At 45.7% G+C, this 26,482-nt stretch overlaps 4 non-coding genes and 51 pseudogenes across 4 annotated transcripts; all 55 read right to left on the minus strand.

The window, feature by feature from the left end:
• Nucleotides 1-167: 167 nt before the first annotated feature.
• On the minus strand, nucleotides 168-286 carry LOC148255966 (5S ribosomal RNA). The gene has a single exon (XR_015819543.1). It is a non-coding gene; the product is annotated as a 5S ribosomal RNA (ribosomal RNA).
• A 206-nt stretch (nucleotides 287-492) lies between these two features.
• On the minus strand, nucleotides 493-611 carry LOC148255967 (5S ribosomal RNA; annotated as a pseudogene).
• Nucleotides 612-817: 206 nt separating this feature from the next.
• Nucleotides 818-936, minus strand: LOC148255968 (5S ribosomal RNA; annotated as a pseudogene).
• A 204-nt stretch (nucleotides 937-1,140) lies between these two features.
• Nucleotides 1,141-1,259, minus strand: LOC148255969 (5S ribosomal RNA; annotated as a pseudogene).
• A 207-nt stretch (nucleotides 1,260-1,466) lies between these two features.
• LOC148255970 (5S ribosomal RNA) lies at nucleotides 1,467-1,585 on the minus strand (annotated as a pseudogene).
• Nucleotides 1,586-1,791: 206 nt separating this feature from the next.
• LOC148255971 (5S ribosomal RNA) lies at nucleotides 1,792-1,910 on the minus strand. The gene has a single exon (XR_015820431.1). It is a non-coding gene; the product is annotated as a 5S ribosomal RNA (ribosomal RNA).
• Nucleotides 1,911-2,455: 545 nt separating this feature from the next.
• Nucleotides 2,456-2,574, minus strand: LOC148255972 (5S ribosomal RNA). The gene has a single exon (XR_015820386.1). It is a non-coding gene; the product is annotated as a 5S ribosomal RNA (ribosomal RNA).
• A 230-nt stretch (nucleotides 2,575-2,804) lies between these two features.
• LOC148255973 (5S ribosomal RNA) lies at nucleotides 2,805-2,926 on the minus strand (annotated as a pseudogene).
• Nucleotides 2,927-3,131: 205 nt separating this feature from the next.
• LOC148255974 (5S ribosomal RNA) lies at nucleotides 3,132-3,250 on the minus strand (annotated as a pseudogene).
• Nucleotides 3,251-3,458: 208 nt separating this feature from the next.
• Nucleotides 3,459-3,577, minus strand: LOC148255975 (5S ribosomal RNA; annotated as a pseudogene).
• A 561-nt stretch (nucleotides 3,578-4,138) lies between these two features.
• Nucleotides 4,139-4,257, minus strand: LOC148255976 (5S ribosomal RNA; annotated as a pseudogene).
• A 206-nt stretch (nucleotides 4,258-4,463) lies between these two features.
• On the minus strand, nucleotides 4,464-4,582 carry LOC148255977 (5S ribosomal RNA; annotated as a pseudogene).
• A 206-nt stretch (nucleotides 4,583-4,788) lies between these two features.
• Nucleotides 4,789-4,907, minus strand: LOC148255978 (5S ribosomal RNA). Its single transcript, XR_015819699.1, has one exon. It is a non-coding gene; the product is annotated as a 5S ribosomal RNA (ribosomal RNA).
• Nucleotides 4,908-5,462: 555 nt separating this feature from the next.
• LOC148255979 (5S ribosomal RNA) lies at nucleotides 5,463-5,581 on the minus strand (annotated as a pseudogene).
• Nucleotides 5,582-5,787: 206 nt separating this feature from the next.
• LOC148255980 (5S ribosomal RNA) lies at nucleotides 5,788-5,906 on the minus strand (annotated as a pseudogene).
• Nucleotides 5,907-6,112: 206 nt separating this feature from the next.
• On the minus strand, nucleotides 6,113-6,231 carry LOC148255981 (5S ribosomal RNA; annotated as a pseudogene).
• A 205-nt stretch (nucleotides 6,232-6,436) lies between these two features.
• On the minus strand, nucleotides 6,437-6,555 carry LOC148255982 (5S ribosomal RNA; annotated as a pseudogene).
• A 206-nt stretch (nucleotides 6,556-6,761) lies between these two features.
• Nucleotides 6,762-6,880, minus strand: LOC148255983 (5S ribosomal RNA; annotated as a pseudogene).
• Nucleotides 6,881-7,088: 208 nt separating this feature from the next.
• Nucleotides 7,089-7,207, minus strand: LOC148255984 (5S ribosomal RNA; annotated as a pseudogene).
• A 206-nt stretch (nucleotides 7,208-7,413) lies between these two features.
• Nucleotides 7,414-7,532, minus strand: LOC148255985 (5S ribosomal RNA; annotated as a pseudogene).
• A 561-nt stretch (nucleotides 7,533-8,093) lies between these two features.
• Nucleotides 8,094-8,212, minus strand: LOC148255986 (5S ribosomal RNA; annotated as a pseudogene).
• An 886-nt stretch (nucleotides 8,213-9,098) lies between these two features.
• LOC148255987 (5S ribosomal RNA) lies at nucleotides 9,099-9,217 on the minus strand (annotated as a pseudogene).
• Nucleotides 9,218-9,377: 160 nt separating this feature from the next.
• Nucleotides 9,378-9,496, minus strand: LOC148255988 (5S ribosomal RNA; annotated as a pseudogene).
• Nucleotides 9,497-9,703: 207 nt separating this feature from the next.
• On the minus strand, nucleotides 9,704-9,822 carry LOC148255989 (5S ribosomal RNA; annotated as a pseudogene).
• Nucleotides 9,823-10,028: 206 nt separating this feature from the next.
• LOC148255990 (5S ribosomal RNA) lies at nucleotides 10,029-10,147 on the minus strand (annotated as a pseudogene).
• A 205-nt stretch (nucleotides 10,148-10,352) lies between these two features.
• On the minus strand, nucleotides 10,353-10,471 carry LOC148255991 (5S ribosomal RNA; annotated as a pseudogene).
• Nucleotides 10,472-11,389: 918 nt separating this feature from the next.
• On the minus strand, nucleotides 11,390-11,508 carry LOC148255992 (5S ribosomal RNA; annotated as a pseudogene).
• Nucleotides 11,509-11,743: 235 nt separating this feature from the next.
• On the minus strand, nucleotides 11,744-11,862 carry LOC148255993 (5S ribosomal RNA; annotated as a pseudogene).
• A 559-nt stretch (nucleotides 11,863-12,421) lies between these two features.
• Nucleotides 12,422-12,539, minus strand: LOC148255994 (5S ribosomal RNA; annotated as a pseudogene).
• A 560-nt stretch (nucleotides 12,540-13,099) lies between these two features.
• On the minus strand, nucleotides 13,100-13,213 carry LOC148255995 (5S ribosomal RNA; annotated as a pseudogene).
• Nucleotides 13,214-13,421: 208 nt separating this feature from the next.
• Nucleotides 13,422-13,540, minus strand: LOC148255996 (5S ribosomal RNA; annotated as a pseudogene).
• A 205-nt stretch (nucleotides 13,541-13,745) lies between these two features.
• Nucleotides 13,746-13,864, minus strand: LOC148255997 (5S ribosomal RNA; annotated as a pseudogene).
• Nucleotides 13,865-14,425: 561 nt separating this feature from the next.
• LOC148255998 (5S ribosomal RNA) lies at nucleotides 14,426-14,544 on the minus strand (annotated as a pseudogene).
• Nucleotides 14,545-14,751: 207 nt separating this feature from the next.
• On the minus strand, nucleotides 14,752-14,870 carry LOC148255999 (5S ribosomal RNA; annotated as a pseudogene).
• A 205-nt stretch (nucleotides 14,871-15,075) lies between these two features.
• Nucleotides 15,076-15,194, minus strand: LOC148256000 (5S ribosomal RNA; annotated as a pseudogene).
• An 879-nt stretch (nucleotides 15,195-16,073) lies between these two features.
• Nucleotides 16,074-16,192, minus strand: LOC148256001 (5S ribosomal RNA; annotated as a pseudogene).
• Nucleotides 16,193-16,398: 206 nt separating this feature from the next.
• Nucleotides 16,399-16,517, minus strand: LOC148256002 (5S ribosomal RNA; annotated as a pseudogene).
• A 561-nt stretch (nucleotides 16,518-17,078) lies between these two features.
• LOC148256003 (5S ribosomal RNA) lies at nucleotides 17,079-17,192 on the minus strand (annotated as a pseudogene).
• Nucleotides 17,193-17,753: 561 nt separating this feature from the next.
• LOC148256004 (5S ribosomal RNA) lies at nucleotides 17,754-17,872 on the minus strand (annotated as a pseudogene).
• A 203-nt stretch (nucleotides 17,873-18,075) lies between these two features.
• LOC148256005 (5S ribosomal RNA) lies at nucleotides 18,076-18,189 on the minus strand (annotated as a pseudogene).
• Nucleotides 18,190-18,392: 203 nt separating this feature from the next.
• LOC148256006 (5S ribosomal RNA) lies at nucleotides 18,393-18,511 on the minus strand (annotated as a pseudogene).
• An 885-nt stretch (nucleotides 18,512-19,396) lies between these two features.
• Nucleotides 19,397-19,515, minus strand: LOC148256007 (5S ribosomal RNA; annotated as a pseudogene).
• Nucleotides 19,516-19,718: 203 nt separating this feature from the next.
• LOC148256008 (5S ribosomal RNA) lies at nucleotides 19,719-19,832 on the minus strand (annotated as a pseudogene).
• Nucleotides 19,833-20,035: 203 nt separating this feature from the next.
• LOC148256009 (5S ribosomal RNA) lies at nucleotides 20,036-20,154 on the minus strand (annotated as a pseudogene).
• An 885-nt stretch (nucleotides 20,155-21,039) lies between these two features.
• Nucleotides 21,040-21,158, minus strand: LOC148256010 (5S ribosomal RNA; annotated as a pseudogene).
• Nucleotides 21,159-21,362: 204 nt separating this feature from the next.
• Nucleotides 21,363-21,476, minus strand: LOC148256011 (5S ribosomal RNA; annotated as a pseudogene).
• A 203-nt stretch (nucleotides 21,477-21,679) lies between these two features.
• LOC148256012 (5S ribosomal RNA) lies at nucleotides 21,680-21,798 on the minus strand (annotated as a pseudogene).
• An 884-nt stretch (nucleotides 21,799-22,682) lies between these two features.
• LOC148256013 (5S ribosomal RNA) lies at nucleotides 22,683-22,796 on the minus strand (annotated as a pseudogene).
• Nucleotides 22,797-23,002: 206 nt separating this feature from the next.
• Nucleotides 23,003-23,121, minus strand: LOC148256014 (5S ribosomal RNA; annotated as a pseudogene).
• Nucleotides 23,122-23,326: 205 nt separating this feature from the next.
• Nucleotides 23,327-23,445, minus strand: LOC148256015 (5S ribosomal RNA; annotated as a pseudogene).
• A 557-nt stretch (nucleotides 23,446-24,002) lies between these two features.
• LOC148256016 (5S ribosomal RNA) lies at nucleotides 24,003-24,121 on the minus strand (annotated as a pseudogene).
• A 205-nt stretch (nucleotides 24,122-24,326) lies between these two features.
• On the minus strand, nucleotides 24,327-24,445 carry LOC148256017 (5S ribosomal RNA; annotated as a pseudogene).
• Nucleotides 24,446-25,007: 562 nt separating this feature from the next.
• On the minus strand, nucleotides 25,008-25,126 carry LOC148256018 (5S ribosomal RNA; annotated as a pseudogene).
• Nucleotides 25,127-25,331: 205 nt separating this feature from the next.
• On the minus strand, nucleotides 25,332-25,450 carry LOC148256019 (5S ribosomal RNA; annotated as a pseudogene).
• A 560-nt stretch (nucleotides 25,451-26,010) lies between these two features.
• Nucleotides 26,011-26,124, minus strand: LOC148256020 (5S ribosomal RNA; annotated as a pseudogene).
• Between the last annotated feature and the right edge of the window lie 358 nt (nucleotides 26,125-26,482).

Here is a 26,482-nt window from a genome sequence, read left to right on the forward strand (position 1 = left end):
CCATCCTCCTTCCCGTCATATGTTTCTTTGTGCATGCACTCTGTATCTCTCCTTCTCGTTCTAATATCAAGTAAAATGCTCCGGCACCGTCACTCACCTTTGCGAATAAACCAGCGGTTCATAATTCCATTCGCGCGTAACGTCAAACAACCCATCCGAAAAAAAAATGGGTGCAACACGAGAAATTCCCAGGAGGTCACCCATCCGAGTACTACTCTCGCCCAAGCACACTTGACTGCGGAGTTCTGATGGGATCCGGTGCATTTGTGCTGGTATGATCGCACCTATTTGATTTCGCGCTGCAAATACATACACTCATTCTCCTTTCTTCCCCCTCCTGTCATTTGTTTCCTGTTGCGTTCACACTTCACCTCTCCCTCTCGTTCTAATATCAATTAAAATGTCCCTGTGTCTTGACTCACATTTGCGTATACACCAGCGGACCATAGTTCCAGTCGTGCGTAATGTAGAACGACCCATCTGAAAAAAAAATGGGTTCAACACGAGAACTTCCCAGGAGGTAACCCATCCTTGTACTACTTTCGCCAACGCACACTTAACTGCGGAGTTCTGATGGGATCTAGTGCATTTTTGCTGGTATGATCGCACCTGTTTTATTTTGTGCTGAAAATACATACACTAATTCTCTTTCCCTCCCCCCTCCCATCATTTGTTTCCTTGTGCGTTTACACTGCACATCTCCTTCTTGTTCTAATATCGATTAAAATTCCCCTGCTTCATGACTCACATTTACGTATAAACCAGTGGACCGTAGTTCCAGTCGTGCGTAACGTCGAACGACCCATCTGAAAAAAAATAGGTGCGATACGAGGACTGCCTAGGAGGCCACCCATACGAGAACTACTCTCGCCCAAGCACACTTAACTGCGGAGTTCTGATGTGATCTGGTGCATTTGTGCTCGTATGATCGCACATGTTTAATTTCACGCTGCAAATACATACACTGCTTCTCCTTTCTTCCCCCTCCCGTCATTTGTTTCCTTGTGCGTGCACACTGCACCTCCCGTTCTCGTTCAAATATCAAAAAAATGCCACGGCGCCGTGACTCACATTTGCGAATAAACCTGCGGACCATAATTCAAGTCGCGCGTAACGTCGAAAGAATCATTTGCAAAAAAATGGGTGCGACACGAGGACTTCCCAAGAGGTCAACCATATGAGTACTACTCTCGCCCAAGCACACTTGACTGCGGAGTTCTGATGGGATCCGGTGCATTAGTGCTGGTATGATCGCACCTGTTTCATTTCGCGCTGCAAATACATACATTCCTTCTCCTTTCCTCCCCCTTCCGTCATTTTTTTCCTGTTGCATTCACACTTCACCTCTCCTTCTCGTTCTAATATCAATTAAAATGCCCCTGCGTCTTGACTCACATTTGCATATAAACCAGCGGACCATAGTTCCAGTTGCGCGTAACGTCGAATGACCCATCTGAAAAAAAAAATGGGTGCATCACGAGAACTTCCCAGGAGGTAACCCATCCTTGTACTACTTTTGCCAAAGCACACTTAACTGTGGAGTTCTGATGGGATCCGGTGCATTTGTGCTGATATGAACACACTTGTTTCATTTTGTGCTGAAAATACATACACTCCTTCTCCTTCCCTCCCCCATCCTATCTTTTGTTTCCTTTTGCGTTCACACTGCACCTCTCCTTCTTGTTCTAATATCGATTAAAATGCCCCTGCTTCTTGACTCGCATTTGCATATAAACCAGCGGACCATAGTTCCAGTCGCCCGTAACGTCGAACAACCCGACTGAAAAAAAATTAGTGCGACACGAGGACTTCCCAGGAGGTCACCCATCCAAGTACTACTCTCGCCCAAGCACATTAAACTGCGGAGTTCTGATGGGATCCGATGCATTAGTGCTGGTATGATCGCACCAATTTAATTTTGCTCTGCAAATACATACACTCCTCCTTTCTTCCCCCTCACGTCATTTGTTTCCTTTTGCGTGCGCACTGCACCTCCCGTTCTCGTTTAAATATCAAGTAAAATGGCACGGCGTCATGACTCACATTTGCGAATAAACCTACAGACCATAATTAAAGTCGCGCGTAACTTCGAAAGAATCATCTGCAAAAAAATGGGTGCAATACGAGGACTTCCCAAGAAAATGGGTGATAGCAGGAGGTCACCCATCCTAGTACTACTCTCGCCCAAGCACCCTTAACTAGCAGAGTTTTGATAGAATCTGTTGCATTAGTCCTGGTAGGATCGCTCATATTTCATTCTGCGCTGCAAATACATACACTCTTTCTCCTTCCATCCCCCACCCGTCATTTGTTTCCTTGTACGTGCACTCTACATCTCTCCTTCTCGTTCTAATATCAAGTAAAATGCCCCGGCACTGTCACTCACCTTTGCGAATGAACCAGCGGTTCATAATTCCATTCGCGCGTAACGTCGAGCGACCCATCCGAAAAAAAATGGGTGCAACACGAGGAATTCCCAGGAGGACACCCATCCGAGTACTACTCTCGCCCAAGCACACTTGACTGCGGAGTTCTGATGGGATCCAGTGCAATTGTGCTGGTATGATCGCACCTGTTTAATTTTGTGCCACAAATACATACACTCCTCCTTTCTTCCCCCTCCCGTCATTTGTTTCCTTGTGCGTGCGCACTGCACCTCCTGTTCTTGTTCAAATATCCAGTAAAATGGCACGGCGCCGTGACTCACATTTGCAAATAAACCTACGGACCATAATTCAAGTCGCGCGTAACTTGGAAAGAATCATCTGCAAATAAATGGGTGCAATACGAGGACTTCCCATGAAAATGGGTGATATATAATGACTTCACAAGAGGTCACCCATCCTAGTACTACTCTCACCCAAGCACCCTTAACTTGCGGAGTTCTGATAAAATCCGTTGCATTAGTGCTGGTATGATCGCTCATGTTTCATTCTGCGCTGCAAATACATATACTCTTTCTCCTTCCATCCCTCCTCCCATCATTTGTTTCATTGTGCGTGCACTCTGCATCTCTCCTTCTCGTTCTAATATCAAGTAAAATGCCCCGGCCCCGTGACTCACCTTTGCGAATGAACCAGCGGTTCATAATTCCATTCGCGCGTAATGTCGAACAACCCATTCGAAAAAAATGGGTGCAACACGAGGACTTCCAAGGAGATCACCCATCCGAGTACTACTCTCGCCCAAGCACACTTGACTGCGAAGTTCTGATGGGATCCGGTGCATTAGTGCTGGTGTGATCGCACCTGTCTCATTTCGCGCTGCAAATGCATACACTCCTTCTCCTTTCTTCCCCCCTCCCGTCAATTGTTTCCTGGTGCGTTCACACTTCACCTCTCCTTCTCGTTCTAATATCGATAAGAATACCCATACATCTTGACTCAGATTTGCGTATAAACGAGCGAACCATAGTTCTAGTCGCGCGTAACATCGAACGATCCATCTGAAAAAAAAAATGGGTACAACACGAGAACTTCCCAGGAGGTAACCCATCCTTGTACTACTTTCGCCAAAGCACACTTAACTGCAGAGTTCTGATGGGATCTGGTCCATTTGTGCTGGTATGATTTCACCTGTTTCACTTCGTGCTGAAAATACATACACTCATTCTCCTTCCCTCCCCCCTCCCATCATTTGTTTCCTTGTGCGTTCACACAACACCTCTCTTTCTCGTTCTAATATCGATCAAAATGCCCCTGCTTCTTGACTCATATTTGCGTATAAACCAGCGGACCATAATTCCAGTTGCGCGTAACATCGAATGACCCGTCTGAAAAAAAATTGTGCGACACGAGGACTTCCCAAGAAAATGGGTGAAATATAAGGACTTCGCAGGCTGTCACCCATCCTAGTACTACTCTCGCCCAAGCACTCTTAACTTGCGGAGTTCTGATAGAATCCGTTACATTAGTGCTAGTATGATCGCTCATGTTTCATTCTGCGCTGAAAAAATACACATTCTTTCTCCTTCCGTCCCCCCTCCCGTCATTTGTTTCCTTGTGCGTGCAATCTGCATCTCTCCTTCTCGTTCTAATATCAAGTAAAATGGCCCGGCACCGTGACTCACCTTTGCGAATGAACCAGCGGTTCAAAATTCCATAAGTGCCGAAGGTCGAACGACCCATCCGAAAGAAAATGAGTGCAACACGATAACTTCCCTAGAGGTCACCCATCCGAGTACTACTCTCACCCAAGCACACTTAACTGCGGAGTTCTGATGGGATCCGGTGCATTAGTGATGGTATGATCACACATGTTTCATTTCGCGCTGCAAATACATACACTCCTTGTCCTTTTTTCCCCCTCCCGTCATTTCTTTCCTGGTGCGTTCACACTTCACCTCTCTTTCTCGTTCTAATATCAATTAAAATGCCCCTGCGTCTTGACTCACATTTGCATATAAACCAGCGGACCATAGTTCTAGTCGCGCGTAACGTCGAACAACCCATCTGAAAAAAAAATAGGTGCAACACGAGAACTTCCTAGGAGGTAACCCATCCTTATACTACTTTCGCCAAAGCAAACTTAGCTGCGGAGTTCTGATGGGATCCGGTCCATTTGTGCTGGTATGATCGCACCTGTTTCATTTTGTGCTGAAAATACATACACCCATTCTCCTTCCCTCCCCCCTCCCATCATTTGTTTCCTTATGCGTTCACACTGCACCTCTCCTTCTCGTTTTAATATCGATTAAAATGCCCATGCTTCTCGACTCAAATTTGCGTATAAACTAGTGGACAATTGTCCCAGTAGCGCGTAACGTCGAGCAACCCATTTAAAAAAAAATTGGTGCGACACGAGGAATTCCCAGGAGGTCACCCATTCGAGTACTACTCTCGCCCAAGCACACTTAACTGCGGAGTTCTGATGGGATCCGGTGCATTAGTGCTGGTATGATCGCACTTGTTTAATTTCGCCTGCAATACACTCCTTATCCTATCTTCTCCCTCCCGTCATTTATTTCCTAGTGCGTGCGCATTGCACCTCCTGTTCTCGTTCAAATATCAAGTAAAATGCCACGGTGCCGTGCCTCACATTTGCGAATAAACCTGCGGACCATAATTCAAGTCGCACGTAACGTCGAAAGAATCATCTGCAAAAAAATGGGTGCAACACGAGGACTTCCTAAGAAAATCGGTGAAATATAAGGACTTCGCAAGAGGTCATCCATCCTAGTACTACTCCCTCCCAACCACCCTTAACTTGCGGAGTTCTGATAGAATCCGTTGCATTAGTACTGGTATGATCGCTCATGTTTCATTCTGCACTACAAATACATACACTCTTTCTCCTTCCATCCTCCCTCCTGTCATTCGTTTCCTTGTGCGTCCACACTGCATCTCTCATTCTCGTTCTAATATCAAATAAAATGCCCCGGCACCGTAACTCACCTTTGCGAATGAACCAGCGGTTCATAATTCCATTCGCGCGTAACGTCGAACGACCCATCCGAAAAAAAATGGATGCTACACGAGGACTTCCTAGGAGGTCACCCATCCGAGTAATACACTCGCCTAAGCACACTTAACTGCGGAGTTCTGATGGGATCTAGTGGATTAGTGCTGGTATGATCGCACCTGTTTCATTTCGCGCTGCAAATACATACACTGATTCTCCTTTCTTCCCCCTCCCGTCATTTGTTTCTTGGTGCGTTCACACTTCCCCTCTCCTTCTCGTTCTAATATCAATTAAAATGCCCCTGCGTCTTGAGTCACATTTCGTATAAACCAGGGGACCATAGTTCCAGTCGCGCATAACGTCGAACGACCCATGTGAAAAAAAAAATGGGTGCAACACGAGAACTTTCCAGGAGGTAACCCATCCTTGTACTACTTTCGCCAAAGCACACTTAACTTCGGAGTTCTGAAGGGATCCGGTGCATTTGTGCTAGTATGATCGCACCAATTTCATTTCGTAATGAAAATACATACACCCCTTCTCCTTCCCTCCTCCATCCCTTCATTTGTTTCCTTGTGCGTTCACACTGCACCTCTCCTTATAGTTCTAATATAGATTAAAATGCCCCTGCTTCTTGACTCACATTTGCGTATAAACCAGCGGATCATAGTTCCAGTCGCGTGTAACGTCGAACGACCCGTCTGAAAAAAAATTGGCGCGACACGAGGACTACCCATGAGGTCACCCATCTGAGTACTACTCTCGCCCAAGCAAACTTAACTGCGGAGTTCTTATGGGATCCTGTGCATTAGTGGTGGTATGATCGCACCTGTTTAATTGCTCGCTGCAAATACATACACTCCTTCTCCTCTCTTCCCCCTCCCGTTATTTGTTTCCTGCTGCGTTCACACTTCACCTCTCGTTCTCGTTCTAATATCAATTAAAATGCCTCTGCGACTTGACTCACATTTGCGTATAAACCAGCGGACCATAGTTCCAGTCACGCGTAAAGTCAAATGACCCATCTGAAAAAAAATGGGTGCAACACGAGAACTTCCCAGGTGGTAACCCATCCTTGTATTACTTTCGCCAAAGCACACTTAACTGCAGAGATCTGATGAGATCCAGTGTATTTGTGCTGGTATGATCGCACCTGTTTCATTTCATGCTGAAAATACATACACTCCTTCTCCTTTCCTCCCCCCTCACATCATTTGTTTCCTTGTGCGTTCACACTGCACCTCTCATTCTCGTTCTAATATCGATTAAAATGCCAATGCTTCTTCACTCACATTTGCGTATAAACCAGAAGACCATAGTTCTAGTCGCGCATAACGTCGAACGACCCGTTTGAAAAAAAATTGGCGCGACACGAGGACTTTCCAAGAGATCACCCATCCGAGTACTAGTGTCGCCCAAACACACTTAACTACGGAGTTCTGATCGGATCAGGTGCATTAGTGCTGGTATGATCGCACCTGTTTAATTTCGTGCTGCAAATACATACACTCCTTCTCCTTCCTTCCCCCTCCCATCATTTGTTTCCTGGTGCGTTCACACTTCCCCTCTCCTTCTCGTTCTAATATCAATTAAAATGCCCCTGCTTCTTGACTCACATTTGTGTATGAACCAGCGGACCATTGTTCCAGTCGCGCGTAACTTCGAACGACCAATCTGAAAAAAAAAAATGGGTGCAACACGAGAACTTCCTAGGAGGTAACCCATCCTTGTACTACTTTCGCCAAAGCACACTTAACTGCGGAGTTCTGATGGGATTCGGTGCATTTGTGCTGGTATGATCGCATCTGTTTCATTTTGTGCTGAAAATACATACACTCCTTCTCCTTCCCTCCCCCCTCCCATCATTTGTTTCCTTGTGCGTTCACACTGCACCTCTCCTTCTCGTTCTAATATCGATTAAAATGCCCCTGCTTCTTGACTCACATTTGCGTATAAACCAGCGGACCATTTTTCTAGTCGCGCGTAACCTCAAATGACCTGTCTGAAAAAAAATTAGTGAGACACGAGGACTTCACAGGAGGTCACCCATCCAAGTACTACTCTCGCCCAAGCACACTTAACTGCAGAGTTCTGATGGGATCCGTTGCATTAGTGCTTGTATGATCGCACTTGTTTAAATTTGCGTTGCAAATACATACACTCCTTCTCCTTTCTTCCCTCTCCCGTCATTTGTTTCCTTGTTCGTCCGCACTGCACCTCCCATTCTAGTTCAAATATCAAGTAAAATGCCACGACGCCGTGACTCACATTAGAGAATAAACCTGCGGACCATAATTCAAGTTGCGTGTGACGTCGAAAGAATCATCTGTAAAATAATGGGTGCAACACAAGGACTACCCAAGAAAATGGGTAAAATATAAGGACTTCGCAAGAGGTCACCCATCCAAGTACTACTCTCGCCCAAGCACCCTTAACTTGCGGAGTTCTGATAGAATACGCTGCATTAGTGCTGGTATGGTCGCTCGTGTTTCATTATGCGCTGCAAATACATACACTATTTCTCCTTCCATCCCCCCTCCCGTCATTTGTTTCCTTGTGCGTCCACTCTGCATATCTCCTTCTCGTTCTAATATCAAATAAAATGCCTCGGCACCGTGACTCACCTTTGTGAATGAACTAGCAGTTCAAAATTCCATTCGCGCGTAACTTCGAACGACCCATCCAAAAAAAATTGGGTGCAACACGAGGACTTCCCAGGAGATCAACCATCTGAGTCCTACTTCTGCCCAAGCACACTTAACTGCGGAGTTCTGATGGGATCCGGTGCATTAGTGCTGGTATGATCGCACCTGTTTCATTTCGCGCTGCAAATACATACACTTCTTTTCCTTTCTTCCCCCTCTCGTCATTTGTTTCCTGGTGCGTTCACACTTCACCTCTCCTTCTCGTTCTAATATCAATTAAAATGCCCCTGCGTCTTGACTTACATTTGCGTATAAACCAGTGGACCATATTTCCAGTCCCGCGTAACGTCGAACAACCCATCTGAAAAAAAAAATGGGTGCAACACGAGAACTTCCCAAGAAAATGAGTGAAATATAAGAACTTCCCAGGAGGTAACCCATCCTTGTACTACTTTCGCCAAAGTAAACTTAACTGCGGAGTTCTGATGGGATTCGGTGCATAAGTGTTGGTATGATCGCAGCTGTTTTATTTCGCGCTGCAAATACATACACTCCTTCTCCTTTCTTCCCCCTCCCGTCATTTGTTTCCTTGTGCGTGCGCACTGCACCTCCCGTTCTTGTTCAAATATCAAGAAAATGCCACGGCGCCGTGACTCACATTTGCGAATAAACTTGCGGACCATAATTCAAGTCGCGCGTAACGTCGAGAGAATTATCTGTAAAAAAATGGGTGAAATATAAGGACATCACAGGAGGTCACCCATCCTAGTTCTACTGTCGCCCAAGCACCCTTAACTTGCGGAGTTCTGATAGAATACGTTGCATTAGTGTTGGTATGATTGCTCATGTTTCATTCTGCGCTGTAAATACATACACTCTTTTTCCTTCCATCCCCCCTCCCGTCATTTGTTTCCTTGTGCGTCCACTCTGCATCTCTCCTTCTCGTTCTAATATCAAGTAAAATGCCCCAGCACCGTGACTCACCTTTGCGAATGAACCAGCGGTTCATAATTACATTCGCGCGTAACGTCGAACGACGCATCCGAAAAAAAATAGGTACAACACGAGGACTTCCCAATAAGTCACCCATCCGAGTACTACTATCACCCAAGCACACTTAACTGCGGAGTTCTGATGGGATCTGGTGCTTTAGTGCTGATATTATCGCACTTGTTTAATTTCGCACTGCAAATACATACACTCCTTCTCCCTTTCTTCCCCCTCCCGTCATTTGTTTAATTTCCCTGCGTCTTGACTCACATTTGCGTATAAACCAGCGGACCATAGTTCCAGTCGCGCGTAACGTCGAACAATCCATCTGAAAAAAAAAATTGGGTGCAACGCGAGAACTTCCCAGGAGGTAACCCATCCTTGTACTACTTTCGCCAAAGCACACTTAACTGCAGAGTTCTGATGGGATCCGGTGCATTTGTACTGGTATGATCGCGCCTTTTTCATTTCGTGCTAAAAATACATACACTCCTTCTCCTTCCCTCCCCCCTCCCATCATTTGTTTCCTTGTGCGTTCACACTGCACCTTTCCTTCTCGTTCTAATATCGATTAAAATTCCTCTACTTCTTGACTCACATTTGCGTATAAACCAGCAGACCATAGTTCCAGTCGCGCGTAACGTCGAACGACCCATCTGAAAAAAAAATTGGTGTGATACGAGGACTTCCTAGGAGGTCACCCATCCGAGTACTACTCTCGCCCAATCAAACTTAACTGCGGAGTTCTAATGGGATCCGATGCATTAGTGCTGGTATGATCGCACCTGTTTAATTACGCGCTGCAAATACATACACTCCTTCTCCTTTCTTCCCCCTCCCGTCATTTGTTTCCTGGTGCATTCACACTTCACCTCCCGTTCGCGTTCTAATATCAATTAAAATGCCCTTGGAACTTGACTCACATTTGCGTATAAACCAGCGAACCATAGTTCCAGTCGCGCGTAAGGTCGAACGACCCATCTGAAAAAAAAAAGGGTGCAACACGAGAACTTCCTAGGAGGTAACCCATCCTTGTACTGCTTTCGCCGAAGCACACATAACTGCGGAGTTCTGATGGGATCCGATGCATTTGTGCTTGTATGATCGCACCTGTTTCATTTCGTGCTGAAAATACTTACACTCCTTCTCCTTCCCTCCCCCTCCAATCATTTGTTTCCTTGTGCGTTCACACTGCTCCTCTCCTTCTCGTTCTAATATCAATTAAAATTTCCCTGCTTCTTGACTCACATTTGCGTATAAATCAGCGGACCATAGTTCCAGTCGCGCGTAACCTCGAACGACCCGTCTGAAAAAAAATAGGTACGACACAAGGACTTCCCAGGAGGTCACCCATCCGAGTACTATTCTCGCCCATGCGCACTTGACTACAGAGTTCTGATGGGATTCGGTGCATTAGTGCTGGTATGATCACACCTGTTTAATTTCGCGCTGCAAATACATACACTCCTTCTCCTTTCTTACCCCACCCATCATTTGTTTCCTGGTGCGTTCACACATCACCTCTCCTTCTCGTTCTAATATCAATTAAAATACCACTGCGTCTTGACTCACATTTGCGGTATAAACCAGCGGACCATAGTTCAATTCGCGCGTAACGTCGAACGACCCATCTGAAAAAAAAATGGGTGCAAGACGAGAACTTCCCAAGAAAATGGGTGAAATATAAGAACTTCCTAGGAGGTAACCCATCCTTGTACTACTTTCGCCAAAGCACACTTAACTGCAGAGTTTTGATGGGATCCGGTGCATTAGTGCTGGTATGATCGCACCTGTTTAATTTCGCGCTGCAAATACATACACTCCTTCTCCTTTTTTCCCCCCTCCCGTCATTTGTTTCCTTGTGCGTGGGCACTGCACCTCCCGTTCTCGTTCAGATATCAAGTAAAATGCCACGGCGCCGTGACTCACATTTGCGAATATACCTGAGGACCATAATTCAAGTCGCGCGTAACATCGAATGAATCATCTGCAAAAAAATGGGTGCAACACGAGGACTTCCCAAGAAAATGGGTGAAATATACGGACATCGCAGGAGGTCATCCATCCTAGTACTACTCTCGCCCAAGCACCCTTAACTTGCGGAGTTATGATAAAATACGTTGCATTAGTGCTGGTATGATCGCTCATGTTTCATTCTGCGCTTCAAATACATACACTCTTTCTCCTTCCATCCCCCTTCCCGTCAAATATTTCCTTGTGCGTGCACTCTGCATCTCTCCTTCTCGTTCTAATATCAAGCAAAATGCCCCGGCACCATGACTCATCTTTGCGAATGAACCAGCGGTTCATAATTCCATTCGCGCGTAACGTCGAATGACCCATCCGAAAAAAAATAGGTGGAACACGAGGACTTCCTAGGAGGTCACCCATCCGAGTACTACTCTCGCCCAAGCATACTTAACTGCGGAGTTCTGATGGGATCCGGTGCATTAGTGCTGGTATGATCGCACCTATTTAATTTCGCGCTGCAAATACATACACTCCTTCTCCTTTCTTCCCCCTCCCGTCATTTGTTTCCTTGTGCGTGCGCACTGCACCTCTCGTTCTCGTTCAAATATCAAGTAAAATTCCACAGCGCCGTGACTCACATTTGCGAATAAACCAGCAGACTATAGTTAAAGTCGCGCGTAACGTCGAAAGAATTATCTACAAAAAAATGGGTGCAACACAAGGACTTCACAAGAAGATGGGTGAAATATAAGGACTTCGCAGGAGGTAACCCATCCTAGTACTACTCTCGCCCAAGCACCCTTACCTACGGAGTTCTGATAGAATCCGTTGCATTAGTGCTGGTATGATTGCACCTGTGTAATTTCGCGCTGCAAATACATATACTCCTTCTCTTTTCTTCCCCCTTCCATCATTTGTTTCGTTGTGCGTGCGCACTGCACCTCCTGTTCTCGTTGTAATATCAAGTAAAATGCCACGGTGTCGTGACTCACATTAGCGAATGAACCTGCGGACCATAATTCAAGTCGCGCTTAACGTCGAAAGAATCATCTGCAAAAAAATGGGTGCAACACGAGGACTTCCCAAGAAAATGGGTGAAATATAAGGACTTCGCAGGAGGTCACCCATCCTAGTACTACTCCCGCCCAAGCAAATTAACTTGCAGAGTTCTGATAGATTATGTTCCATTAGTACTGGTATGATCGCTCATGTTTCATTCTGCGCTACAAATACATACACTCTTTCGCCTTCCATCCCACCTCCCGTCATTTGTTTCCTTGTGTGTGCACTCTGCATCTCTACTTCTCGTTCTAATATCAAGCAAAATGCCCCGGCACCGTGACTCACCTTTGCGAATTAACCAGCGGTTCATAATTCCATTCGCGCGTAACGTCGAACGACCCATTCGAAAAAAATGGGTGGAACACGAGGACTTCCTAGGAGGTCACCCATCCGAGTACTACTCTGCCCAAGCAGACTTAACTGCGGAGTTTTGATGGGATCCGGTGCATTAGTGCTGGTATGATCGCACCTATTTAATTTCTTGCTGCAAATACATACACTCCTTCTCATTTCTTCCCCCTCCTGTCATTTGTTTCCTTGTGCGTGTGCATTGCACCTCCCGTTCTCGTTTTAATATCAAGTAAAATGCCACGACGAAGTGACTCAAATTTGCGAATAAACCTGCGGACCATAATTCAAGTCGCGTGTAACGTCGAAAGAATCATCTGCAAAAAAATGTGTGCAACACGAGGACTTCCGAAGAAAATGGGAGAAATATAAAGACTTCGCAGGAGGTCACCCATCCTAGTACTACTCTCGCCCAAACACCCTTAACTTGCAGAGTTCTGATAGAATCCGTTGCATTAGTGCTGGTATGATCGCTCATGTTTCATTCTGCGCTGGAAATACATACACTCTTTCTCCTTCCATCCCCCCTCCCGTCATTTGTTTCCTTGTGCATGCACTCTGCATCTCTCATTCTCGTTCTAATATCAAGTAAAATGCCCCGGCATCGTGACTCACCTTTGCAAATGAACAAACGGTTCATAATTCCATTGGCGCGTAACGTCGAACGACCCATCCGAAAAAAATGGGTGCAACACGAGGACATCCCAGGAGGTCACCCATCCGAGTACTACTCTCGCCCAAGCACACTTCACTACGGACTTCAGATCCGGTGCATTAGTGCTGGTATGATCGCACCTATTTCATTTCGCGCTGCAAATACATACACTCCTTCTCCTCTCTTCCCCCCTCTCGTCATTTATTTCTTGGTGCGTTCACACTTCACCTCTCCTTCTCGTTCTAATATCAATTAAAATGCCCCTGCGTCTTGACTCACATTTGCGTATATACCAGGGGACCATTGTTCCAATCGCGCGGAACGTCGAACAATCCATCTGAAAAAAAAAATGGGTGCAACGCGAGAACTTCCCAGGAGGTAACCCTTCCTTGTAATACTTTCGCCAAAGCACACTTAACTGCGGAGTTCTGATGGGATCCAGTGCATTTGTGCTGGTATGATCGCACCTGTTTCTTTTCGTGCTGAAAATACATACACTCCTTCTCTTTCCCTCCCCCCTCCCATCATTTGTTTCAATGTGCGTTCACACTGCACCTCTCATTCTCGTTCTAATATCGATTACAATGCCCTTGCTTCTTGACTCACATTTGCGTATAAACCAGCGGACCATAGCTCTAGTCGCGCCTAACGTCAAACGACCCATCTGAAAAAAATTAGTGCGACACGAGGACTTCCCAGGAGGTCACCCATCCGAGTACTAGTCTCGCCCAAGCACACTTAACTGCGGAGTTCTGATCGGATCAGGTGCATTAGTGCTGGTATGATCGCACCTGTTTAATTTCGCGCTGCAAATACATACACTCCTTCTCCTTTCTTCCCCCTTCCGTCATTTGTTTCCTTGTGCGTGCGCACTGCTCCTCCCGTTCTCGTTCTAATATCAAGTAAAATTCTACGACGCCGTGATTCACATTTGTGAATAAACCTGCGGACCATAATTCAACTAGCGCGTAATGTCGAAAGAATCTTCTGCAAAAAAATGGGTGTAACACGAGTACTTCCCAAGAAAATGGGTGAAATATAAAGACTTCGAAGGAGGTGACCCATCCTAGTATTACTCTCGCCCAAGCACCCTTGACTTACGGAGTTCTGATAGAGTCTGTTGCATTAGTGCTGGTATAATCGCTCATGTTTCATTCTACGCTGCAAATACATACACTCTTTCTCCTTCCATCCCCCCTTCCGTCATTTGTTTCCTTCTGCGTGCACTATGCATCTCTCCTTCTCGTTCTAATATGAAGTAAAATGCCCCAGTACCGTGACTCACCTTTGCGAGAAAACCAGCGGTTTATAATTCCATTCGCGCGTAACGTCGAACGACCCATCCGAAAAAAAATGGGTGCAACACGAGGAATTCCCAGGAGGTCACCCATCCGAGTACTACTCTCGCCCAAGCAATCTTAACTGCGGAGTTCTGATGGGATCTGGTGCATTAGTGCAGGTATGATCGCACCTGTTTCATTTCGCGCTGCAAATACATACACCCCATCTCCATTCTTCCTCCTCTCGTCATTTCTTTCCTGGTGCGTTCATACTTCACCTCTCATTCTTGTTCTAATATCAATTAAAATGCTCCTGCATCTTGACTCACATTTTCATATAAACCAGCGGACCATATTTCAAGTCGCGCGTAACGTCGAACGACCCATCTGAAAAAAAAAATGGGTGCAACACAAGAACTTCCCAGGAGGAAACCCTTCCTTATACTACTTTCGCCAAAGCACACTTAACTGCGGAGTTCTGATGGGATCCAGTGCATTTGTGCTGGTATCATCGCACCTATTTCATTTCGTGTTAAAAATACATACACTCCTTCTCCTTCCCTCCCCCCTCCCATCATTTGTTTCCTTGTGCGTTCACACTGCACCTCTCCTTCTCGTTCTAATATCGATTAAAATGCCCCTGCTTCTTGACTCACATTTGCGTATAAACCAGCAGACCATAGCTCCAGTCGCGCGTAACGTCGAATGACCCATCTGAAAAAAATTGGTGCGACACGAGGACTTCCTAGGAGGTCACCCATCCAAGTACTAGTCTCGCCTAAGCACACTTAACTGTGGAGTTCTGATAGGATTCGGTGCATTAGTGCTGGTATGATCGCACTTGTTTAATTTCGTGCTGCAAATACATACACTCCTCCTTTCTTCCCCCTCCCGTCATTTGTTTCATTGTGCGTGCGCACTACACCTCCCGTTCTCGTTCTAATATCAAGTAAAATGCCACGGCGCCGTGACTCACATTTGCGAATAAACCTGCGGACCATAATTCAAGTCACGCGTAACGTCGAAAGAATCATCTGCAAAAAAATGGGTGCAACACGAGGACTTCCCAAGAAAATGGATGAAATATAAGGACTTCGCAGGAGGTCACCCATCCTAGTACTACTCTCGCCGAAGTACGCTTACCTGAGGAGTTCTGATAGAATCTGTTGCATTAGTGCTGGTATGATCTCTCATGTTTCATTCTGCGCTGCAAATACATACACTATTTCTCCTTCTATCCCCCCTCCCGTCATTTTTTTCCTTGTGCGCGCACTCTGCATCTCTCCTTCTCGTTCTAATATCAAGTAAAATACCCCAGCACAGTGATAAACCTTTGCGAATGAACAAGCGGTTCATAATTCAATTCCCGCGTAACGTCGAACGACCCATCCGAAAAAAAATTAGTAGAACACGAGGACTTCCCAGGAGGTCACCCATCCGAGTACTACTCTCACCCAAGTACACTTAAATGCAGAGTTCTGATGGGATCCTGTGTATTAGTGTTGGTATGATCGCACATGTTTCATTTCACACTGCATATATATACACTCCTCCTTTCTCTCTCCTCCCGTCATTTGTTTCTTGGTGCGTTCACACTTCACCTCTCCTTCTCGTTCTAATATCAATTAAAATGCCCCTGCGTCTTGACTCACATTTGCGTATAAACCAGCAGACCAAAGTTCCAGTCGCGCGTAACATCGAATGGCTCATCTAAAAAAAAAATGGGTGCAACACGAGAACTTCCGAGGAGGTAAGCCATCCTTGTACTACTTACGCCAAAGCACACTTAACTGCGAAGTTCTCATGGGATCCGGTGCATTTGTGCGGGTATGATCGCACCTGTTTCATTTCGTGCTGAAAATACATACACTCCTTCTCCTTCCCTCCCCTCTCCCATCATTTGTTTCCTTGTGCGTTCACACTGCACCTCTCATTCTTGTTCTAATATCGATCAAAATGCCCCTGCTTCTTGACTCACATTTGCGTATAAACCAGCGGAAAATTGTTCCAGTCGTGCGTAACGTCGAACGATCAGTCTGAAAAAAAATTGGTTTGACACGAGGACGTCCCAGAAGGTCACCCATCTGAGTACTACTATCGCCCAAGCACACTTTACTGCGGAGTTCTGATGGGATCCGGTGAATTAGTGCTGGTATGATCGCATCTGTTTAATTACGCGCTGCAAATACATACACTCCTTCTCCTTTCTTCCCCCTCCCGTCATTTGTCTCCTTGTGCATGCGCACTGCACCTCCCATTCTCGTTCAAATATAAAGTAAAATGCCACGGCACCGTGACTCATATTTACGAATAAACCTGCAGACCATAATTCAAGTCGGGCGTAACGTCGAAAGAATCATCTGCAAAAAAATGGGTGCAACACGAGGACATCCAAAGAAAATGGGTGAAATATAAGGACTTCGCAGGTGGTCACCCATCCTAGTACTACTCTCGTCCAAGCATCCTTAACTTGCGGAGTTCTGATAGAATTCGTTGCATTAGTGCTGGTATGATCGCTCATGTTTCATTTTGTGCTGCAAATACATACACTCTTTCTCCTTCCCTCTCCCCTCCCGTCATTTGTTTCCTTGTGCATGCACTCTGCATCTCTTATTCTCTTTCTAATATGAAGTAAAATGCCCCGGCACCGTGACTCACCTTTGCGAATGAACCAGCTGTTCATAATTCCATTCGCGCGCAACATCGAACGACCCATCCGAAAAAAAATGGGTGAAACACGAGGACTTCCCAGGAGGTCACCCATCCGAGTACTACTCTCGCCCAAGCACTTTTCACTGCGGAGTTCAGATCTGGTGCATTAGTGCTAGTATGATCGCACCTGTTTCATTTCGCACTGCAAATACATACACTCCTTCTCATTTCTTCCCCCTCCCGTCATTTGTTTCCTTTTGCGTGCGCACTACATCTCTTGTTCTAGCTCAAATATCAAGTAAAATGTCACGACACCGTGACTCATATTTACGAATAAACCTGCAGACCATAATTCAAGTCGGGCGTAACGTCGAAAGAATCATCTGCAAAAAAATGGGTGCAACACGAGGACATCCAAAGAAAATGGGTTAAATATAAAGACTTCGAGGGAGGTGACCCATCCTAGTATTACTCTCGCCCAAGCACCCTTGACTTACGGAGTTCTGATAGAGTCTGTTGCATTAGTGCTGGTATAATCGCTCATGTTTCATTCTGCTCTACAAATACATACACTCTTTCTCTTTCCATCCCTCCTCCCGTCATTTGTTTCCTTGTGCGTGCACACAGCATCTCTCCTTCTCGTTCTAATATCAAGTAAAATGTCCCGGCACCGTGACTGACCTTTGTGAGTGAACCAGCAGTTCATAATTCCATTCGTGCGTAACGTCGAACGAACCATCCAAAAAATAATGGGTGCAACACGAGAACTTCCCAGGAGGTCACCCATCTGAGTACTACTATCGCCCAAGCACACTTTACTGCGGAGTTCTGATGGGATCCGGTGAATTAGTGCTGGTATGATCGCATCTGTTTAATTGCGCACTGCAAATACATACACTCCTTCTCCTTTCTTCTCCCTACCGTCATTTGTTTCCTGGTACGTTTAGACTTCACCTCTCCTTCTCGTTCTAATATCAATTAAAATGCCCCTTCGTGACTCACAATTGCGTATAAACCAGCGGACCATAATTCTAGTCGCGCGTAACGTCGAACGGCCCATCTGAAAAAAAAATGGGTGCAACACGAGGACTTCCCAGGAGGTCACCCATCCGAGTACTACTCTCGCCCAAGCACACTTAACTGCGGAATTTAGATCCGGAACATTAGTGCTGGTATGATCGCACCTGTTTCATTTCGTGCTGCAAATACATACACTCCTCCCTTCTTCCCCATCCCGTCAATTGTTTCCTGGTGCGTTCACACTTCACCTCTCCTTCTCGTTCTAATATCAATTAAAATGCCCCTCCGTCTTGACTCACATTTGCGTATAAACCAGGGGACCATAGTTCTAGTTGCGCGTAACGTCGAACGGCCCATCTGAAAAAAAAATAGGTGCAACACGAGAACTATCCAGGAGATAACCCATCCTTGTACTACTTTCGCCAAAGCACACTTAACTGCGGAGTTCTGATTGGATCCGGTGCATTTATGCTAGTATGATCGCACTTGTTTCATTTCGTCATGAAAATACATACACTCCTTCTCCTTTCCTCCCCCCTCCCATCATTTATTTCCTTGTGCGTTCACACTGCACATCTCCTTCTCGTTCTAATATCAATTAAAATGCCACTGTTTCTTGACTCACATTTGCGTATAAACCAGCTAACCATAGCTCAAGTCGTGCGTAACGTCGAACGACCCGTCAGAAAAAAATGGGTGCGACACAAGAACTTCCCAAGAGGTCACATATTCGAGTACTACTCTCGCCCAACCACACTTAACTACAGAATTCTGATGGGATCCAGTGCATTAGTGCTGATGTGATCGTACCTGTTTAATTTCGCGCTATAAATACATACACTCATTCTCATTTTTTCCCCCTCCCGTCATTTGTTTCCTTTTGCGTGCGCACTGCACCTCCCGTTCTCATTCTAATATCAAGTAAAATGCCACGGCGCCGTGACTCGCATTTGCGAATAAACCTGTTGACCATAATTCAAGTCGCGCGTAACGTCGAAAGAATCATCTGCAAAAAAATGGGTGCAACACGAGGACTTCCCAAGAAAATGGGTGAACTATAAGGACTTTGCAGGAGGTCACCCATCCTAGTACTACTCTCGCTTAAGCACCCTTAATTTGCGGAGTTCTGATAGAATCCGTTGCATTATTGCTGGTATGATCGCTCATGTTTCATTCTGCTCTACAAATACATACACTCTTTCTCTTTCCATCCCTCCTCCCGTCATTTGTTTCCTTGTGCGTGCACACAACATCTCTCCTTCTCGTTCTAATATCAAGTAAAATGTCCCGGCACCGTGACTGACCTTTGTGAGTGAACCAGCAGTTCATAATTCCATTCGTGCGTAACGTCGAACGAACCATCCAAAAAATAATGGGTGCAACACGAGAACTTCCCAGGAGGTCACCCATCTGAGTACTACTATCGCCCAAGCACACTTTACTGCGGAGTTCTGATGGGATCCGGTGAATTAGTGCTGGTATGATCGCATCTGTTTAATTGCGCACTGCAAATACATACACTCCTTCTCCTTTCTTCTCCCTACCGTCATTTGTTTCCTGGTACGTTTAGACTTCACCTCTCCTTCTCGTTCTAATATCAATTAAAATGCCCCTTCGTGACTCACAATTGCGTATAAACCAGCGGACCATAATTCTAGTCGCGCGTAACGTCGAACGGCCCATCTGAAAAAAAAATGGGTGCAACACGAGGACTTCCCAGGAGGTCACCCATCCGAGTACTACTCTCGCCCAAGCACACTTAACTGCGGAATTTAGATCCGGAACATTAGTGCTGGTATGATCGCACCTGTTTCATTTCGTGCTGCAAATACATACACTCCTCCCTTCTTCCCCATCCCGTCAATTGTTTCCTGGTGCGTTCACACTTCACCTCTCCTTCTCGTTCTAATATCAATTAAAATGCCCCTCCGTCTTGACTCACATTTGCGTATAAACCAGGGGACCATAGTTCTAGTTGCGCGTAACGTCGAACGGCCCATCTGAAAAAAAAATAGGTGCAACACGAGAACTATCCAGGAGATAACCCATCCTTGTACTACTTTCGCCAAAGCACACTTAACTGCGGAGTTCTGATTGGATCCGGTGCATTTATGCTAGTATGATCGCACTTGTTTCATTTCGTCATGAAAATACATACACTCCTTCTCCTTTCCTCCCCCCTCCCATCATTTATTTCCTTGTGCGTTCACACTGCACATCTCCTTCTCGTTCTAATATCAATTAAAATGCCACTGTTTCTTGACTCACATTTGCGTATAAACCAGCTAACCATAGCTCAAGTCGTGCGTAACGTCGAACGACCCGTCAGAAAAAAATGGGTGCGACACAAGAACTTCCCAAGAGGTCACATATTCGAGTACTACTCTCGCCCAACCACACTTAACTACAGAATTCTGATGGGATCCAGTGCATTAGTGCTGATGTGATCGTACCTGTTTAATTTCGCGCTATAAATACATACACTCATTCTCATTTTTTCCCCCTCCCGTCATTTGTTTCCTTTTGCGTGCGCACTGCACCTCCCGTTCTCATTCTAATATCAAGTAAAATGCCACGGCGCCGTGACTCGCATTTGCGAATAAACCTGTTGACCATAATTCAAGTCGCGCGTAACGTCGAAAGAATCATCTGCAAAAAAATGGGTGCAACACGAGGACTTCCCAAGAAAATGGGTGAACTATAAGGACTTTGCAGGAGGTCACCCATCCTAGTACTACTCTCGCTTAAGCACCCTTAATTTGCGGAGTTCTGATAGAATCCGTTGCATTATTGCTGGTATGATCGCTCATGTTTCATTCTGCTCTACAAATACATACACTCTTTCTCTTTCCATCCCTCCTCCCGTCATTTGTTTCCTTGTGCGTGCACACAACATCTCTCCTTCTCGTTCTAATATCAAGTAAAATGTCCCGGCACCGTGACTGACCTTTGTGAGTGAACCAGCAGTTCATAATTCCATTCGTGCGTAACGTCGAACGAACCATCCAAAAAATAATGGGTGCAACACGAGAACTTCCCAGGAGGTCACCCATCTGAGTACTACTATCGCCCAAGCACACTTTACTGCGGAGTTCTGATGGGATCCGGTGAATTAGTGCTGGTATGATCGCATCTGTTTAATTGCGCACTGCAAATACATACACTCCTTCTCCTTTCTTCTCCCTACCGTCATTTGTTTCCTGGTACGTTTAGACTTCACCTCTCCTTCTCGTTCTAATATCAATTAAAATGCCCCTTCGTGACTCACAATTGCGTATAAACCAGCGGACCATAATTCTAGTCGCGCGTAACGTCGAACGGCCCATCTGAAAAAAAAAATGGGTGCAACACGAGGACTTCCCAGGAGGTCACCCATCCGAGTACTACTCTCGCCCAAGCACACTTAACTGCGGAATTTAGATCCGGAACATTAGTGCTGGTATGATCGCACCTGTTTCATTTCGTGCTGCAAATACATACACTCCTCCCTTCTTCCCCATCCCGTCAATTGTTTCCTGGTGCGTTCACACTTCACCTCTCCTTCTCGTTCTAATATCAATTAAAATGCCCCTCCGTCTTGACTCACATTTGCGTATAAACCAGGGGACCATAGTTCTAGTTGCGCGTAACGTCGAACGGCCCATCTGAAAAAAAAATAGGTGCAACACGAGAACTATCCAGGAGATAACCCATCCTTGTACTACTTTCGCCAAAGCACACTTAACTGCGGAGTTCTGATTGGATCCGGTGCATTTATGCTAGTATGATCGCACTTGTTTCATTTCGTCATGAAAATACATACACTCCTTCTCCTTTCCTCCCCCCTCCCATCATTTATTTCCTTGTGCGTTCACACTGCACATCTCCTTCTCGTTCTAATATCAATTAAAATGCCACTGTTTCTTGACTCACATTTGCGTATAAACCAGCTAACCATAGCTCAAGTCGTGCGTAACGTCGAACGACCCGTCAGAAAAAAATGGGTGCGACACAAGAACTTCCCAAGAGGTCACATATTCGAGTACTACTCTCGCCCAACCACACTTAACTACAGAATTCTGATGGGATCCAGTGCATTAGTGCTGATGTGATCGTACCTGTTTAATTTCGCGCTATAAATACATACACTCATTCTCCTTTTTTCCCCCTCCCGTCATTTGTTTCCTTTTGCGTGCACACTGCACCTCCCGTTCTCATTCTAATATCAAGTAAAATGCCACGGCGCCGTGACTCGCATTTGCAAATAAACCTGTGGACCATAATTCAAGTCGCGCGTAACGTCGAAAGAATCATCTGCAAAAAAATAGGTGCAACACGAGGACTTCCCAAGAAAATGGGTGAACTATAAGGACTTTGCAGGAGGTCACCCATCCTAGTACTACTCTCGCTTAAGCACCCTTAATTTGCGGAGTTCTGATAGAATCCGTTGCATTATTGCTGGTATGATCGCTCATGTTTCATTCTGCTCTACAAATACATACACTCTTTCTCTTTCCATCCCTCCTCCCGTCATTTGTTTCCTTGTGCATGCACACAGCATCTCTCCTTCTCGTTCTAATATCAAGTAAAATGTCCCGGCACCGTGACTCACCTTTGCTAAAGAACCAGCGGTTCATAATTCTATTTGCGCGTAACGTCGAATGACCCATCCGAAAAAAATGGGTACAACATGAGGACTTCCCAGGAGGTCACCCATCCGAGTGCTACTCTCGCCCAAGCACACTTCACTGCGGAGTTCAGATCCGGTGCATTTGTGCTGGTATGATCGCACCTGTTTCATTTCGCGCTGCAAATACATACACTCCTTCTCCTTTCTTCCCCCTCCCGTCATTTGTTTCCTGGTGCGTTCACACTTCACCTCTCCTTCTCGTTCTAATATCAATTAAAATTCCTCTGCGTCTTGACTCACATTTGCGTATAAACTAGGAGATAATAGTTCCAGTCGCACTTAACGTCGAACGGCCCATCTGAAAAAAAAATGGGTGCAACACGAAAACTTCCCAGGAGGTAACACATCCTTGTACTACTTTCGCCAAAGCACACTTAACTGCGGTGTTCTGATGGGATCCGGTGCATTTGTGCTGGTATGATCGCCCCTGTTTCATTTCGTGCTGAAAATACATACACTCCTTCTCCTTCCCTCCCCTTCCCGTCATTTGTTTCCTTGTGCGTTCACACTGTACCTCTCTTTCTCGTTCTAATATCGATTAAAATGCCCCTGCTTTTTGATTCACATTTGCGTATAAACCAGCGGACCATAGTTCCAGTCGTGCGTAACGTCGAACGACCCGTCTGAAAAAAAATTAGTGCGACACGTGGACTTCCCAGGAGGTCACCCATCCGAGTACTACTCTCGCCAAAGCACACTTAACTGCTAAGTTCTGATGGGATCTTGTGAATTAGTGCTGGTATGATCGCACCTGTTTAATTTCGCGCTGCAAATACATACACTCCTCCTTTCTTCCTCCTCCCGTCATTTGTTTTCATGTGCGTGCTCACTAGACCTCCCGTTCTCGTTCTAATATCAAGTAAAATGCAAGGGCGTCGTGACTCACATTTGCGAATAAACCTGAGGACCATAATTCAAGTTGCGCGTAACGTCGAAAGAATCATCTGTAAAAAAATGGGTGTAACACGAGGACTTTCCAAGAAAATGGGTCAAATATAAGGACTTCGCAGGAGGTCACCCATCCTAGTACTACTCTCGCCCAAGGACACTTAACTGCGGAGTTCTGATAGAATCCGTTGCATTAGTGCTGGTGTGATCGCTCATGTTTCATTCTGCGCTGCAAATATATACACTCTTTCTCCTTCCATCCCCCCTCCCGTCATTTGTTTCCTTATGCGTGCACTCTGCATCTCTCATTCTCGTTCTAATATCAAATAAAATTCCCCAGAACCGTGACTCACCTTTGCGAATGGACCAGCGGTTCATAATTTCATTCGCGCGTAACGTCAAACGACCCATCCGAAAAAAAATGGGTACAACCCAAGGAATTCCCAAGAGGTCACCAATCCGAGTACTACTCTCGCCCAAGCACACTTGACTGCGGAGTTCTGATGGGATCTGGTGTATTAGTGCTAGTTTGATCGCACCTGTTTCATTTCGCGCTGCAAATATATACACTCCTTCTCATTTCTTCCCCCTACCATCATTTGTTTCCTAGTGCGTTCACACTTCACCTCTCCTTCTCATTCTAATATCAATTAAAAGTCCCCTGCTTCTTGACTCATATTTGCGTACAAACCAGCGGGCCATAACTCCAGTTGCGCGTGATGTCGAACGACCCGTCTGAAAAAAAATTGGTGCGACACGAGGACTTCCTAGGAGGTCACCCATCCGAGTACTACTCTCGCCCAAGCACACATCACTGCGGAGTTCATATGGGATCCAGTGTATTAGTGCTGGTATGATCGCACCTGTTTAATTTCGCGCTACAAATATATACACTCCTTCTCTTTTCTTCCCCCTCCTGTCATTTGTTTCCTTTTGCGTGCGCACTGCACCTCCCGTTCTCGTTCTAATATCAAGTAAAATGTCACGGCGCCGTGACTCACATTTGCGAATAAACCTGCGGACCATAATTCAAGTAGCACGTAACGTCGAAAGAATCATCTGCAAAGAAATGGGTGCAACACGAAGACTTCCCAAGAAAATGGGTGAAATACAAGGACTTCGCAAGAGGTCACCCATCCTAGTACTACTCTCGCCTAAGAAACCCTTAACCGCGAAGTTCTTATAGAATCCATTGGATTAGTGCTGGTATGATCGCTCATGTTTTATTCTGCGCTGCGAATACATACACTCTTGCTCCTTCCATCCCCCCTCCTGTCATTTGTTTCCTTGTGCGTGCACTCTGCATCTCTCCTTCTCGTTCTAATATCAAGTAAAATGCCCCGGAACCATGACTCATATTTGCGAATGGACCAGTGGGTCATAATTCCATTCACGCGTAACGTCGAACGACCCATCCGAAAAAAAAATAGGTGCAACACGAGGAATTCCCGGGAGGTCACCCATCTGAGTACTACTCTCGCCCAAGCACACTTCACTGCGGACTTCTGATGGGATCCAGTGCATTAGTGCTAGTATGATCGCACCAGTTTCATTTCGCGTTGCAAATACATACACTCCTTCTCCTTTCTTCCCCCTACCGTCATTTGTTTCCTAGTGCGTTCACACTTCACCTCTCATTCTCGTTCTAATATCAATTAAAATGCCCCTGCTTCTTGACTCACATTTGCGTATAAACAAGCGGACCATAATTCCAGTGGTGCGTAACTTCGAACGACCTGTCTGAAAAAAAATTGGTGCGACACGAGGACTTTTGATGAGGTCACCTATCTGAGTACTACTCTCGCCCAAGCACACTTCACTGCGGAGTTCATATGGGATCCAGTGTATTAGTGCTGGTATGATCGCACCTGTTTAATTTCGCGCTGTAAATACATACACTCCTTCTTCTTTCTTCCCCCTCCTGTAATTTGTTTCCTTTTGCGTGCGCACTGCACCTCCCGTTCTCGTTCTAATATCAAGTAAAATGCCACGGCGCCGTGACTCACATTTGCGAATAAACCTGCGGACCATAATTCAAGTAGCGCGTAACGTCGAAAGAATCATCTGCAAAAAAATGGGTTCAACACGAGGACTTTCCAAGAAAATGGGTCAAATATAAGGACTTCGCAAGAGGTCACCCATCCTAGTACTACTCTCGCCCAAGCACCCTTAACCGTGGAGTTCTGATAGAATCCGTTGGATTAGTGCTGGTATGATCGCTCATGTTTCATTCTGCGCTGCAAATGCATACACTCTTTCTCCTTCTATCTCCCCTCCCATCATTTGTTTCCTTGTGCGTGCACGCTGCATCTCTTCTTCTCGTTCTAATATGAAGTAAAATGCCCCAGCACCGTGACTCACCTTTGCGAATGAACCAGCAGTTCATAATTCCATTCACGCGCAATGTCGAACGACCCATTCGAAAAAAAATGGGTGCAACACGAGGACTTCCCAGGAGGTCACCCATCCGAGTACTACTCTCGCCCAAGTACTCTTCACTGCGGAGTTCAGATCCGGTGCATTAGTGCTGGTATGATCGCACCTGTTTCATTTCGCGCTGCAAATACATACACTCCTTCTCGTTTCTTCCCCCTCCCGTCATTTGTTTCCTGGGTCGTTCACACTTCACCTCTCCTTCTCGTTCTAATATCAATTAAAATACCCCTGCGTCCTGACTCACATTTGTGTATAAACCAGCGGACCATAGTTCCAGCCGCGCGTAACGTCGAACGACCCATCTGAAAAAAAAATGGGTTCAACACGAGAACTTCCCAAGAGGTAACCCATCCATGTACTACTTTTGCCAAAGCACACTTAACTGCGGAATTCTGATGGGATCCAATGAATTTGTGCTGGTATGATCGCACCTTTTTCATTTCATGCTGAAAATACATCCACTCCT

Source organism: Carica papaya, chromosome 5 (genome assembly GCF_054855325.1).
Source record: "Carica papaya isolate Zhongbai chromosome 5, ASM5485532v1, whole genome shotgun sequence".
Taxonomy (NCBI): Eukaryota; Viridiplantae; Streptophyta; class Magnoliopsida; order Brassicales; family Caricaceae; genus Carica; species Carica papaya.